Here is a 13,375-nt window from a genome sequence, read left to right as displayed (position 1 = left end):
AGACTGCATCTCTCGATACAACACAGCTATCAGTTATGATTCGGTTAAGGTTCTCGAGATTACTCATATGAGGACAATTTCGAAAATATTCAGCACTGAGGTAATAACATTATAGGTTCCTGAGCAGTTAAACTTAATGTACGAGAGGCAAGTTCTAGCGGATGCCCCTGAGATTTGAGAACAACGAACGGCGAGCTGTAGTGTACCGCTCACTAGCAGTCTACAAGCAGTGGTTGTCGGTGTTTAATGTGAACTTTTGTTGCATAATTATAGCTAATATCGCTAGTGTTTGTGAAATAATGAATTAATATGTTTAACTGACCATCATTATTGACCAGTGTTGGTTTGCCATCGGCTAGAGTGGCCGTACCTTGGCTGAGTGAATATAATGTCAGCTCTGTGGTGGTGAGTGCTGATGTTGGCTGATTATCTGCAGTATAAGCTGTTATAGCAGAAACATTGCCTGCATCAGGTATAAATCCAACGAAACTTATGCGTATTCATCCATAATCACATGAATTTGTTCTGTCTGAAGTCTGTTTAATTAGGCTAAAATAATTATTGAGCAAGTAATCAAACTGCTCAGGAACGTACAACGTGTATCATGATAGTGCTCAAGCTTTCAGAATATATGTCTTTTTTTTTTCAAATCTCAGTCAAATTTATATTTACTAACTACGTTTGTTTCTGTTTTTTTTTAAACTAGACAATCATAATCTTACTGTGGTGCATATTTAGTAAAGTCGAGCTAAGGCGCACACAAGAGAGGAGAGTATGCTGCAGGTGTTTCGCATGCAACGTGTCCCTCCTTTTTGGGCATAAAAAACGAAAAAAAAAATAAAGGGCGAAACGGCACTCATTGGGAAGCACTTGAAAGCAGCAGTGAAGCGGCATCAGAGCACGGCAGTGTGCGTGCACAAAAAAAAACAGACACAAAAATATGTAAAGCAGGATCATGTACAATGAATCTACGCATAGGCGAGATTCATTGAAAACTCGATGATTCGCAATTTTCTTTTCACTTTCTACTGGTTTTGCGAAGCGAAGTTCGGGGATGGTTTCTCTCGCGGCATTGGGAGAAAAGGTAGAAGAGTATGAGACTGTGGGTGTGAAAAAAGAAAAAAACAGGGAGGGGTGCTACAGGGGGAAAAAAGAATAGCAGCGACTCCAAGCCCGTGCCACAATTATTAATAAATGTCGTCGTCGGCACGTCGGAAGAAGGAGGCAATGACAACTCTTATTAAACGGAAGGCGATAGGAAGGCAATCGAGCTGGCTGCCGCGCTTGTTGTAGCGAGGAGTCGATGCATTCCGCGGCGTCACAGTCGTATGACCGCTACACGCTGTCTTCGTACATCAGAGCCGATGCCCGATTCGCGTTTCCGGCTTGACGTTATCCTTACGTGTCCCGACTGCGTGCTTTGCCTGTATGTCGGGAGTAAAAGGAGGACAAGGAAAACGTTGTTGAGATGTTAATAAGAAAGGTGGTCGCCTCAGTCTCGCAGACAGCAATGGTGATTCAGAATGGTTCTTCGCAGCCACAGTCATAACCGCCCTTGTTCTGTGCCGAAACTCGCATGTTGACCCCCCCCCCCCCCCCGCCCCTTCGTGAATACGTCTTTCAACACGATCGCTGCTGATGTGGCGCGTCGTTATATTTGTACGGTCTTCGCTGCTGCCGGTACTTAGAATGCCAGCCATTGTCTACATGGTCTTTTTTTTTTAGCTTCATATGTGGCAAAATGCCTCTGTCGGCGTAGGAGCAAACGTTGTGACGCAATCACGTCGAGCGATGGCAGGTGGCAGAACTTGTCACCAACTTACAGTGGCTTTGTTTTATACGCAATCGTTTATCTCAACTTCGTCGTCGTTTTTTTTTTTCAGATCAACGGAGAACGCTTCACACGCGAAATGGCAATACATTGCGATGTCACATTAAGAGTGTTTGATTTGATTTTGTAAGTAACACAGTTGAACACACTTGCGTCAAATTATTTTTGCGATATAGCATTTGGCTTCTCTGGCAAACGAGCAAGTTAGAACAGAACACAGAATTTGGCAACCCCGCCAAATGTGTTTACTAATGAGCTCATTTGTTTCAACATATGCTACAAAAATGACGTCACATTAGGGTATGAATTATAGTCAAGAAACAACTGGTTTATGACCTTCCTTCAACTAAGTCAATCCTTGTAGTATCCAAGATAGCTTCAACAACGTTACTGACAGCAGTAACGTTCCGCAATATTGTCAAACGTGTCATCTCTCAGTGGCTTGAGCTACGTACGTTCCGATTGGATGAAACGGAGTCTTGGCAGATATTTACCGCGTGTTCCAAAGCCAGACAGAAACGTAGCCAGTCCGGGCAAACTGTGGCGCTCTTGTCAAAACTTTATTTGCGGCGAAGACTAAGCCCTTGGGGCTCATTCGTCTGACCACATCGCGTATTCGACGTTGATGCATCCTCCTGCTATGTGTGTACTTGTATGCGACTTTAACGCTCCTTATCCCCTCAAAGTACCGGCTATATCTTATTGAGAACGAACTTGTTTGCAGCCTTAGCGCCACTTCAGGCTATATCTTGCTGGGCATGTACTTGTTTTTAGGAAGGGACACTAAAGCGAAGCAATGGCTTGGTTTATATCGATAAGTTGTACTCATACAAATATAATGTCGTTAACTGCACTATCATATGTTCTATGTTAGAGAAGAAAACCAAAGTTAAAGGTTCATTTTAAAATTTCGCGCCGAAATAACAATGCGTGACACCACGAAATTCAATAAGTATTACTTCTATCTTCGCGAAATTGATTCAATGAATTTTTTTAACTTCCTATTTTAGGTCTATGCTCCCGAAGGACAACAACCTACTCCATGCTCAGATTTGGGTGCCCGATGAAGAACCCCATGTGGCCAAAATTTCCGTAGCCCTTCACTACGGCGTCTTTCATAATCACATCGTGGTCTTGGGACGTTAAACAGCACACATCAATCAATCAATGAATCAATCAATCAAACGAACATACTTCATTTTTGCTAATTAGCAACTACGTAGTGCCGTCAAAATCGATGACGTCACTATGTGTGGTGTGGGAATTGCAATGTTGCGTCTCTCTACGCATTTTCTTTTCGGCGGTTTTGTCGCTTACCCAGCGCCATCTCGCGGCAAAGAGTGGTGTTGTCGGGACTGTGAAATTGCACTTTACTACGAAACAAAAAAAAAAGCATTTTGCTTTTCAGTGTCCCCTTAGAGTACACCGTCCTTGCACTGCACCACACTACCCAACGAGGCACGCGATTCACCGCATTTCATGGTACTTTGTTGGTTCAAAGCTCTATACCCGCCACGATGGTCTGGTGGCTAAGGCACTCGGCTGCTGATCCGTAGGTTGCGGGATCGAATCCCAGACGTGGCGGCCGCGTCTTCGATGGAGGCAAAAATTCTTGAGGTCCGCGAACTTACATTTAGGTGCACGTTAAAAGAATCCCGGTTGGTCGAAATTTTCGGAGCCCTCCACCACGGCGTCTCTCGTAATCGTATGGTGGTTCTGGGACATTAAACCCCAACTATTATTATAAATTTGCTGAAAGCTAACCAGTGTACCACTAGTGCCGATGACTGCGCTCTGCACTTTTCATATACCGCGTGACGCAAAAGTATCGCTGCCAGGCCGATTCAGCAGAGCCCGAACCACGTAGTTCTGAGAAAGAAAAAAACAAACAAACAAACTGCAGAGTGCGCCCGGTGTTCTCGTCATTGCGTCACGGACCGCCGACTACAGGGAACATACGCGTTGCACGCAGACAAACCTACGCCCTCTCTCTCTCCCATATTCTCTCCCTTCTCGCATGTCACACGAAGCGCGCACGGAACAGCGGGATCGGGCAGTTTGGCTCGGCAAGGCACGCAGGCGCCCGTCCGTCCTCCGGCCGGCTCGCTCCCCGCCCCGACTCCGTTGTCCACCGGTTGCCTCGGGAAACGGCGTGCGCACAATGTATATGCAACACACATACACGCACGCTCACGCGACAAAGACGAGATTCGGCGGCGTTCAAGTGCGTTCGCACGCACACGCTGTAAAGGCTTACGGGCGCGCACGCAGCTCCATAGGACGCGGCGGCTACGAGAAGAATTAAATTCGAATGAGCGGATTTTAATGACACGGAAACAACAACTGCGACACGGCCTGAACCAGTAGGCGAGCAGCAAAATTCCCCCCCCCCCCACTTCTTCAACTCTTTTTTTTTTATTTCTCGTATGATTATAGCAACTTGCCGTGACAGCGCTGCATTCTATATTTTTTATTTCACGTTTTACCTCTTCACGCGCGTCGTTTAGGCATGAAGACAACGCGGCTCGATAAAAACTTGTCGCTGGAGTAGTTGGTTTGGGGATGACAAAGTAAAAAAAAATATATTGCGCTACACTGATGTAGCTAGGGAGAACGTTAAGGTGGAGGAACGTGTTCAACCCCTCCCCCTTGAAATTCCGGATTTTGCATGCGTACACACACACACACACAAGTACAAACGCGCACACGAACATACATAAGGGATGGTTGAACTACGCCCCCACCCCTAATTTTTGTTTTCTGGCTACGCTACTTATCCGTAACGCCGACTACAAGTGAGTAAGAGTGACGTCGTGTTAGGCTGTTAATCTTTGTGGTTTGGACGTTTAACAACTAAATTAACAGTGTATTAGACCACACTTTATATCATCATCAAGCTGCTGTAAGAGCAAGAAGAGGAAGACTTCTCATTGGGGCGATCCCGTGCTCAATGGGCTCTAGATGGCTACGAGGTTTTGCCTGCATTACGCCAAGTGATGACGGAATACAACAGCCCGGGCTCCTGAAGTGCTATGCACTTAAATGAACGCGCCATCGAAATGCTGGTCTCAGATTTGTTTCCTTCATTGTCGTTAATTGATTGATTTGTGGGGTTTAACGTCCCAAAACCACCATATGAGTATGAGAGACGCCGTAGTGGAGGGCTCCGGAAACTTAGACCACCTGGGGTTCTTTAACGTGCATCCAAATCTGAGCGCACGGGCCTACAACGTTTCCACCTTCATCGTAAATGCAGCCGCCACAACCGGGATTTGATACCGCGACCTGCGGGTCAGCTGCCGAGTACCTTAGCCACTAGACCACCGTGGCGGGGCTTGTTCATTGTCGTTAACACACGCTCAGCGCGGAAGCACTGAAACGAGCCTTGAAAAAGAACTGCAGTGTCAAAAAAAAAAAACAACAACAACGTTTGAAATCAACCGCTCTGAACAACGAGCATAGGTGCCTCCAAGTGGGCGTGACTTCGCTCGGCAGGCGGGCAAGATGCAACATTATTTGACTTCAGAGCACGTCGCAGATGTGAACGCTTCCTGGATGGCTGCCAACGAAACGATGCGTTTCATAGTTCTGAAAAGAGAACAGCGAGACACTCGTGGCTAGTCTTTTTTGCAATGGCAAAATATGACTGATCGTTTCGAGTTGGGCAAAAGAAACAGAATGTGTTGCCGTTATTTATGCGTGCGATTAACGTTCGTTCTGTTTGATGCACTGTTCGACACGGGTGCCATCCGGTACACTTGTGCTGTCAACTCTCTCGTTTCAAATGCTAAATGGCCCTTTCGAATGTGGGCAGGGTGCGCCTGCCTGCTCAATCAATCTCGCCCCTCATACATGCCCGTGTTCGCTGTCTGGTAGTTTTACAAGTGAGTTCTGCGCATGGTTGCTAGCACCTAGCATTGCGCGCTCACTTCATGCGAAGCCGGGAATTCGTGTACATTTTTTTTTTCTAGGAGAAAAGTTACAGGGGCTTGTTAACCTAGTACGATTATTATTGCCAGCTCACTCTAATAGGTACATTTTCTTACGCAGACGCGTAAAGTGGTGTTCGAGTAACTATCCTTTACTATTGGGAGCGCAAAACGGACAAACAAGATTTCTCAAGACGAAGATGGGAGAAGCGAGGAACGTAAGATTATTTTCAAGAGTGTAAATGAGAAGGTCTTTGAAGATAATTAAATTGCGGCAAATATTAAGGTGTCATTTCAACTCGGAGAACGCTAGGTGCGCATGGAACTGGGCACAATAGGGAGCATTCAAGTCGCGGACGTCATCAGGTGCCATTTTGATGTACAATTCGCAGCTTCCAGCTGCTATCAAGATATTCGGATTAAGATGAGAAAGTGTGCTTTTCGCTGTGTTTTCTGCACTGCAAAATGGCGGCTGCAGTGACGTCAGTTCATACTCCCTATAGCAGCAACAGGGAAAGTTGGGCTTGTCGGTTTGCGTTTATATTGAAACATCGCAACATGCAAAGCACAAAGAAAGACTTGTAAACTCGAGCGCCTCGAGTTGTCAAGTCTTTCTTTGAGCTTTGCATGTTGCGCTCATTCAAATGAACTGGTTACAATGTTACGACCTAAAATAACTCACAGGTTCCCTTACGCAATCGCTTAAAATCACCCGAAGGTAACAGTCATAAGCTTATCTTTATTCTCGAATGATGTATTAGTCCCCCTCCACCCCTCTGCAAGAAATTTCTGCACATAACGTTGTTTTGTACTGCCTCCGAAATCGGTGGCATTGCAAGCTTTTTCGCAGCTGAATAGGTTTTGCGTTGTCTCCGTGATCAGCCCGCTTTTGACCGAGCGACGATGCCATCATTTGTACGGATGCAAAATTTCCGAAATTTTTGATCAATCGGAAAAAAAGACTGTATTCTTTCACGTTCTTTTTTTTCTGAAATTTCAGCAAAAAATGGAAAAAGACCAAATTTTCATTGGAATATGACAATAATTTATTGGCACTGGTAATTGTTTATTGCCAAGTGTCAAAAGCTATAACTTTAATATTATGTAACTAACAGAAATGAATTGTTTTCCCTCCTTTCACAAATGAATACGGATATTTTAACAAATCGATGGCAGGCCAGAAGCATCACCGTGAACTCAATATGTCTCTGTGAATGGATGTGGCTTCCTAGAATTGTTGCGCCAGTAAGAAGAAAGAAACCAGAAATGCCTATTTCATCATGGCTTCGACTGTGGAAACGTTGATTAAGATCGTGAAAAGATGTAGTTCAAACTCTATTCAGGGTCAGTACTACTGGCTTCACCTGTAGCTTTCTTCATCATGTTAAGATGCTGCATTGGGATAGGCGTAGCTGCTGTTGCAGTACTTACAAACAGTGACTCCCTGTCTCCCGCCAACGGTCTCCCCAACCGATAAGCGCATCCACACGTCGGAAATCGGCCCAAGCATTGCAGAATATGCTTGCACAAGTCTTTATAAGCAGACTACTGCCACAGGTCGCTGAAGTGTAGCAGGGGAAACTCAAAACTAGACAATAACGGGTCGCAAAACATCAGCAACTACCCCCAACATGACAACAGCCGAACGACGAAGCTGCGGTATAGACAAAAGCTAAGCTGACGCTAGATCCGACTTTGTGTGATCTCGGTGGCGAGTGGTCAGCCGTCATTTGGTGTTTTGGTATCATGTGCGACGTTTTGGTTTCACTTTCGACGCTGGGTGCTCCCTAAGCTTTATTTCTGTACGTTTTACCCTACAGCTATTTGACCTGTTTTTCCAACTGCGGCAAAAAAAAAAGAACAGTTTTTTTCCGGAGTTTTCACTTTTTTCCACACTTCGCATCTCTAATCCTGTGACGTCATGTTGTATGACGACATTGGTGACGTCATGGCGACGTCACGACATCTCGGCCTGGTAACGTCATATGGTGAGGCCATCGCGTCATGGTGACCTTTTGCATAAACCGTGTGGTCATCCCATGGTAACATCATGGTGTAGTGACATGGTGACATCATGTTGACGTCACGACTTTCATATCTTGAGGATCTATGACGCCCTGGTAAACGTCATATGGTGAAGTCATCGCGTAATGGTGATCTTTTACATAACCCGTGTGGTCATCCCATGCAGTTACATGGTAACATCATGGTGTAGTGACATGGTGACATCATGTTGACGTCACGACTTCGATATCTTGCGGATCTATGACGCCCTGGTAAACGTCATATGGTGAAGCCATCGCGTAATGGTGATCTTTTACATAACCCGTGTGGTCATCCCATGCAGTTACATGGTAACATCATGGTGTAGTGACATGGTGACATCATGTTGACGTCACGACTTTCATATCTTGAGGATCTATGACGCCCTGGTAAACGTCATATGGTGAAGTCATCGCGTAATGGTGATCTTTTACATAACCCGTGTGGTCATCCCATGCAGTTACATGGTAACATCATGGTGTAGTGACATCATGTTGACGTCACGACTTCGATATCTTGCGGATCTATGACGCCCTGGTAAACGTCATATGGTGAAGCCATCGCGTAATGGTGATCTTTTACATAACCCGTGTGGTCATCCCATGTAGTGACATGAGAGCATCATGGTGTAGTGACATGGTGACATCATGGTGACGTCACGACTTTGATATCTTGAGGATGTATGATGCCCTGGTAACGACATATGGTGAAGTGATCGCGTGATGGCGATTTTTCACATAAACCGTGTGGTCATTCCATGTAGGGGCTGTTGTGTCTATTGTGTGTGTAGTTTTTTTTTAATGTTAAGCGTTTCCTTGTGAACCTGATGCATTTAGATCATATCTATCTATCTATCTATCTATCTATCTATCTATCTATCTATCTATCTATCTATCTATCTATCTATCTATCTATCCACGGGTCACTCTCCTTCTCATCTAGTTTGTCCATAATGAAGTGTTTAATCATTACCATGTCATTCAATGTCGAGGTATATATCACAACGTTCGCTAAACAAGCGTTCTACGCCAAGCCATAGAGTGTCAGCCAGTCGAACGCACTCCTTGCAAGCAACAACGACGCGCGCACGTGTTGCCGAAATTCGCGCGCTGCTGCTGTGCTCGTTCAGTGTGAAGCGGCGTGAAGCAGCGTTTCTGGGCACAATTCGAGCTTCCTCGAAGATGGCGGGAAGCGCGCTCTCCGCGAAACGCCCTCGCCCCTCCATTGCAGCACGCAGCAATGTATACCCGTGCAGTCACCGCCGCTTGTCGGGCATGGTGGCGTGAGAGGGGGCCGAATCACGAAACGAGCACCGGCACTCTAGGCCTGCCGCAGCGGCTTGCTGTGTAGTAGGTCGGCGCTATTTCAGCTCTCTCGCAACGGCTCCTCACGCCACCGGCAATAGCGGGCTCGCTGGCCGGCCACGATTTTCTTTTTACCTTTTGTTCTTATTTCATCTTTGTCTCGGAGACACTCCGGCGATATCCGCTCCCCCGGGCGACGAGGACGCGCAAGGACGGGGCCCAGCAAGCAGCGTACGAGTGACCACACCACGGGCATCGCGGGAAAATATATCAAGGTTTAGCGAAGTATCTGTAGGTAAAGTAGAGAGGACTCGCACATGAGTCTGGACACGCGGCAATCCAAGGTACTTTGTCTCAGACAAGGCGGTTACAGGATGATGTCAGTGCGTCATATTCGACATGCATGGGCAGCCCGCTTCTATGTCACCGAGACGCAATAGGAACGCGCTGCGGGCTTGTGCTCGACAACTTACAACAGAAGCACCGCATCTGACCGCAACGCCCTCAGATGGCGGCTGTGAAGACGTCAGTACAGGCTATCCATAGCGCTTCAATTGCAAGCCCCAAAAGCATGACTGTTTTTGCGCAAAAAAATTACGAGGGAATCGATCAGGGGGAGCGAAAACTTTCGGCTGTTTATTCAATAATACAGGAACAAAAAAAAAACCTATAGCTAGGCAGACATCGAGCACATACCACCCTAATCACAACCTCACCAATTTATTCGCAGCGACATGCGGATTCACAGCGCACTTCGGCATTGGCAGAAGAATACAAACCTATCATAATAGTTCTTCAGCCTCTGTTAGACACACTTCGAGTGTTCGTCGGCAGGCTGAAATCACCACACATTGAGGCCGTACAGCAGGTACTGGAAGTTTTACGTACGCTGCCCTCAAGCCTTCAGTATACACTCGATGAACCGACGATCTACAGTGGAGCATGATACGTATGAAGTTCTGCGTCCAGAACTATCGAACGCAACAGCCTAGTTTAAGTTGACGTGTTTTTTTTTATTTTTCTTCTTGATATATCTCCTTTGCTGCCACCTTGCCCCGGCGTAGGATAACTGGATGCCTGCCTGCTTGACCTTTCTGCCTTTCCTTCTTCTACATCCCACTCCAACGATTCTCCATAGCGACGTTTCTATAGGGAAGACGTGAGCGTTGCAAGTGCTGACGTTCCTAAAAAACAAAAACAAAACCCCGCGGTAGGAACCGATTACGCCAACCGGACACCACCGGGGTAGTGTGCTTCAGCAAAACCACCTCACGTCTCTTCCTCTCTTCTCCTTCTTCGGCTTTCCTACATCTTTACTCCTATCCTTTTTATCCCTCCTCACCCCCATCCCTCTTGAGCTACTGTGGCGGTGTCGCTCACTGAAGCAGACAATAACGGGGCTCACTTTTCTCTTCTTTTCTCTTTTTAAGAATCACTTCTCGAATAAATTCAGACAGCAACGCTGAGTGGCCGCGCAGTGGCATTGTTGTACACAGCTTTACGGCGCTTATCTAAAGTAATATTAGGTTAGCTTATGTAGAGGATCGTCAACCCAAGCCTAACTGAACGCAACCTAAGATAAATCCTATAGACTAGACGACAGGCTGGGCGATACATTTGGCTAAGTTGTATCAAGTTAGGTTACGCTAACTTAGGATAGGTTTAATTGCTTTACGTCAGGTCAGGTTAGGTCGGGTTAAATTCGATTAGTTGCGTAAGATCATGCGCAAATCGGTTTTAAGAAAAAGCAAAATCAGGATACAGCATGGCGAGTCCCCATCAGCCAAGAGGCTGTAATGGTGATCGAGCGTTCTCCGTTATTAGTGCACTTAAACATTTGGGTGTTGCTAAACTTCAGTGTTATTGAGAGTTCTTCTAGAGCAGCAGCGATTTCAGCCAATCAGAAAGAATTGTGTACCTCAGCTTGAAAGCACACTGCACCCGAATTGTTGGCGGCTTTCGCTTCTACGTGAAACTTTTCAAGTATTCGGGACACGGACATGCGTATATATTCACCCTTTCTCTCTTCTTCATCGTTGGATCATAAACAGTAACAGACTGCGTAAACCGAGCAGTGGCCAAGTCCCTGCTGTGTGCCGTCATAGTACTTAACCGACATTCTGGGGTTCCAGCTAATCCAACAACTCTGGTACGTGTCTCCGCATGCTACACTTCTCACAAGACACAAAACTTATACCCCTGTCACGCGTGGCAACTTAAGTGCACTTCGAGCGAGTACACTTAGCCGCGAGTGTCATTTGAGCGCTGTCACACGAGCAAGTTTAGTGTCACTCACTGCAAAGTAACACTTGCCGGCTAGTGCGTTTCCCAACCTCACTTCGCTGCGACCAAGTGTGTAGCCTCGATGCCAGTGGCTTGCTCAGAAATGCGTTGTTGCCTAAAGCGGCGCTCACACTGTTTTTAAACTATTGTTTTTGTTAAAAGAAATTTTGATATGTACTAAAACAAGCCATAAATCAACACAAATTCTCGCTACTCTCTGTCTCAAGCAGTTTGCGGCCACGTCCACTACGGGGATGTGGCAGCACATGCGGTGCAATGGCAGCGTCCGTTGCATTGTTTACTTCCAGTCACACTTGCACATGTGCAAGCAAGTCGTTCTCCAGTCGTTTACGATGGCGTGTGCCACTGGTGCTACTTCCACGAAGACAACGTGGTCCGACGATGAGACACGGGTGCAAAAATAACAGATATGTATTGTTCTACACACCCAACAATCGCCACTGTCATCACTTCCAAAGTAAACTTCGTTTTTTTTGTGTGTGTGTAGCAGCGAACCACCGAAATGACACATTGTGAGCGTAAGTACACTCGCTCGCAGTGCACTTATGTTACCACGTGTGAGAGGGGTATAAACGGCGATGCAGAGCAAGCACAGCTCGGCATAATGAGTAAACACCATTATCCAACTCAAGTGTGATCTCTAATTGGGAGTAGACTCTGTGTCCCCTCAATTAGAGTATACGTCACTACCATAAGGCACCAAAAGGCTCCTTGTGCTTGAAAAACGCTTCGTTCGGTGCCGTGTACGTTTTTGGGGGGCGATTGATTGATTGATTGATTGATTGATTAATTAATTGATTGATTGATTGATTGATTGATTGATTGATTGATTGATTGATTGATTGCACTGAAAAAGAACGTACATTGTGCGGTACCTAACACTTTATTTTGAATTCACACTCCACTATTTCGAATTCACACTCCACCCCCACACCCCCGCTATGTGATATTTCATGCAAGAACACTTCGTCAAAACGAGTATTTGCTGCGGTCGCTGCCTGTGGATCTTCGCAACGAGTGGAGAGTCGAAGAGGTCGAAATATTCTGTACTGGAGAGGCACGGTGTAAGAATGATTGCGAAAATTGACCATCGGCGGCGTAAGCACAAGTGACCGAGAAACAATGTCATCGCGGGATGGTATCCACATGTGAAGTCATCCTGACCTGACATACAATCAAACGTTTGCAATGTCCTCGTGACCTCACGTCATGTCACTTGATGACGTTATCGTATGACTGCGGCTGTGTTCCAATTCTGGACAGCATCGTAGACACCCTCCACTGACAGCTTAGAAGACAGCAATGCACCGATGTTGTCCGAGAAATGGAACGCGTCTGGATGGCGTCTAAGCGACGACACGCCCCCTCGCATCTAGAAGAAAAAGCTAAGATAAACAAATATAACTGTACTTTTTAAACCCTATTTTGTGTTGAAATCTAAGTAAAATTAACGTAAAGCATCTGGAGAAGCGTCTGCTTGTGCGCAGACGACCGTTCCTGCGAGATTCGAGCTGTCCGAGCGATTCGCTGAGCCGCCATCTTGTTTGGACAGCAAACTATCCCGCATCGTTTTTGTCGACGATGCCGTCTTCTCGAAGCTGTCTATTTTGCCGGCTACGTGATAACTATATAGCGATTTAAGATGGCCGCCGTCCACTTGGCTGTCTATTTAGCGGTTCACGGTGAGTATTGGAACACACTCGTCATCACAAGGTCAATGGCGGGCCGATCGCGGAGGCATTGCAAAAACACGTTAGGTGCGGAGGGCTATCGTTATGGGTGAGGGAAGGGAGGTCGAAAAGTATCTTACAATGACTGACAAAAAAAAAAGAGCATGGCTCCCACGTTCCAGTTGTCTTCAGCAAATGCATAATGGACACTATGAACTTTTGTGCTGAGTTTCATCATCATCATCATCATCATCGTCGTCGTCATAATCATCAGCCTGAATACGCCAACTGCTG

General features: G+C 46.2%; 1 protein-coding gene across 2 annotated transcripts in view; it reads right to left on the bottom strand.

The window, feature by feature from the left end:
• LOC119181735 (homeobox protein onecut) overlaps nt 1–13,375 on the bottom strand; it is a 202,079-nt gene that overhangs the window by 150,747 nt on the left and 37,957 nt on the right. The window lies entirely within an intron of this gene.

This window comes from Rhipicephalus microplus, chromosome 10 (genome assembly GCF_043290135.1).
Source record: "Rhipicephalus microplus isolate Deutch F79 chromosome 10, USDA_Rmic, whole genome shotgun sequence".
In the NCBI taxonomy this organism is placed as follows: Eukaryota; Metazoa; Arthropoda; class Arachnida; order Ixodida; family Ixodidae; genus Rhipicephalus; species Rhipicephalus microplus.
This window is presented reverse-complemented; position numbering and strand designations above follow the sequence as displayed.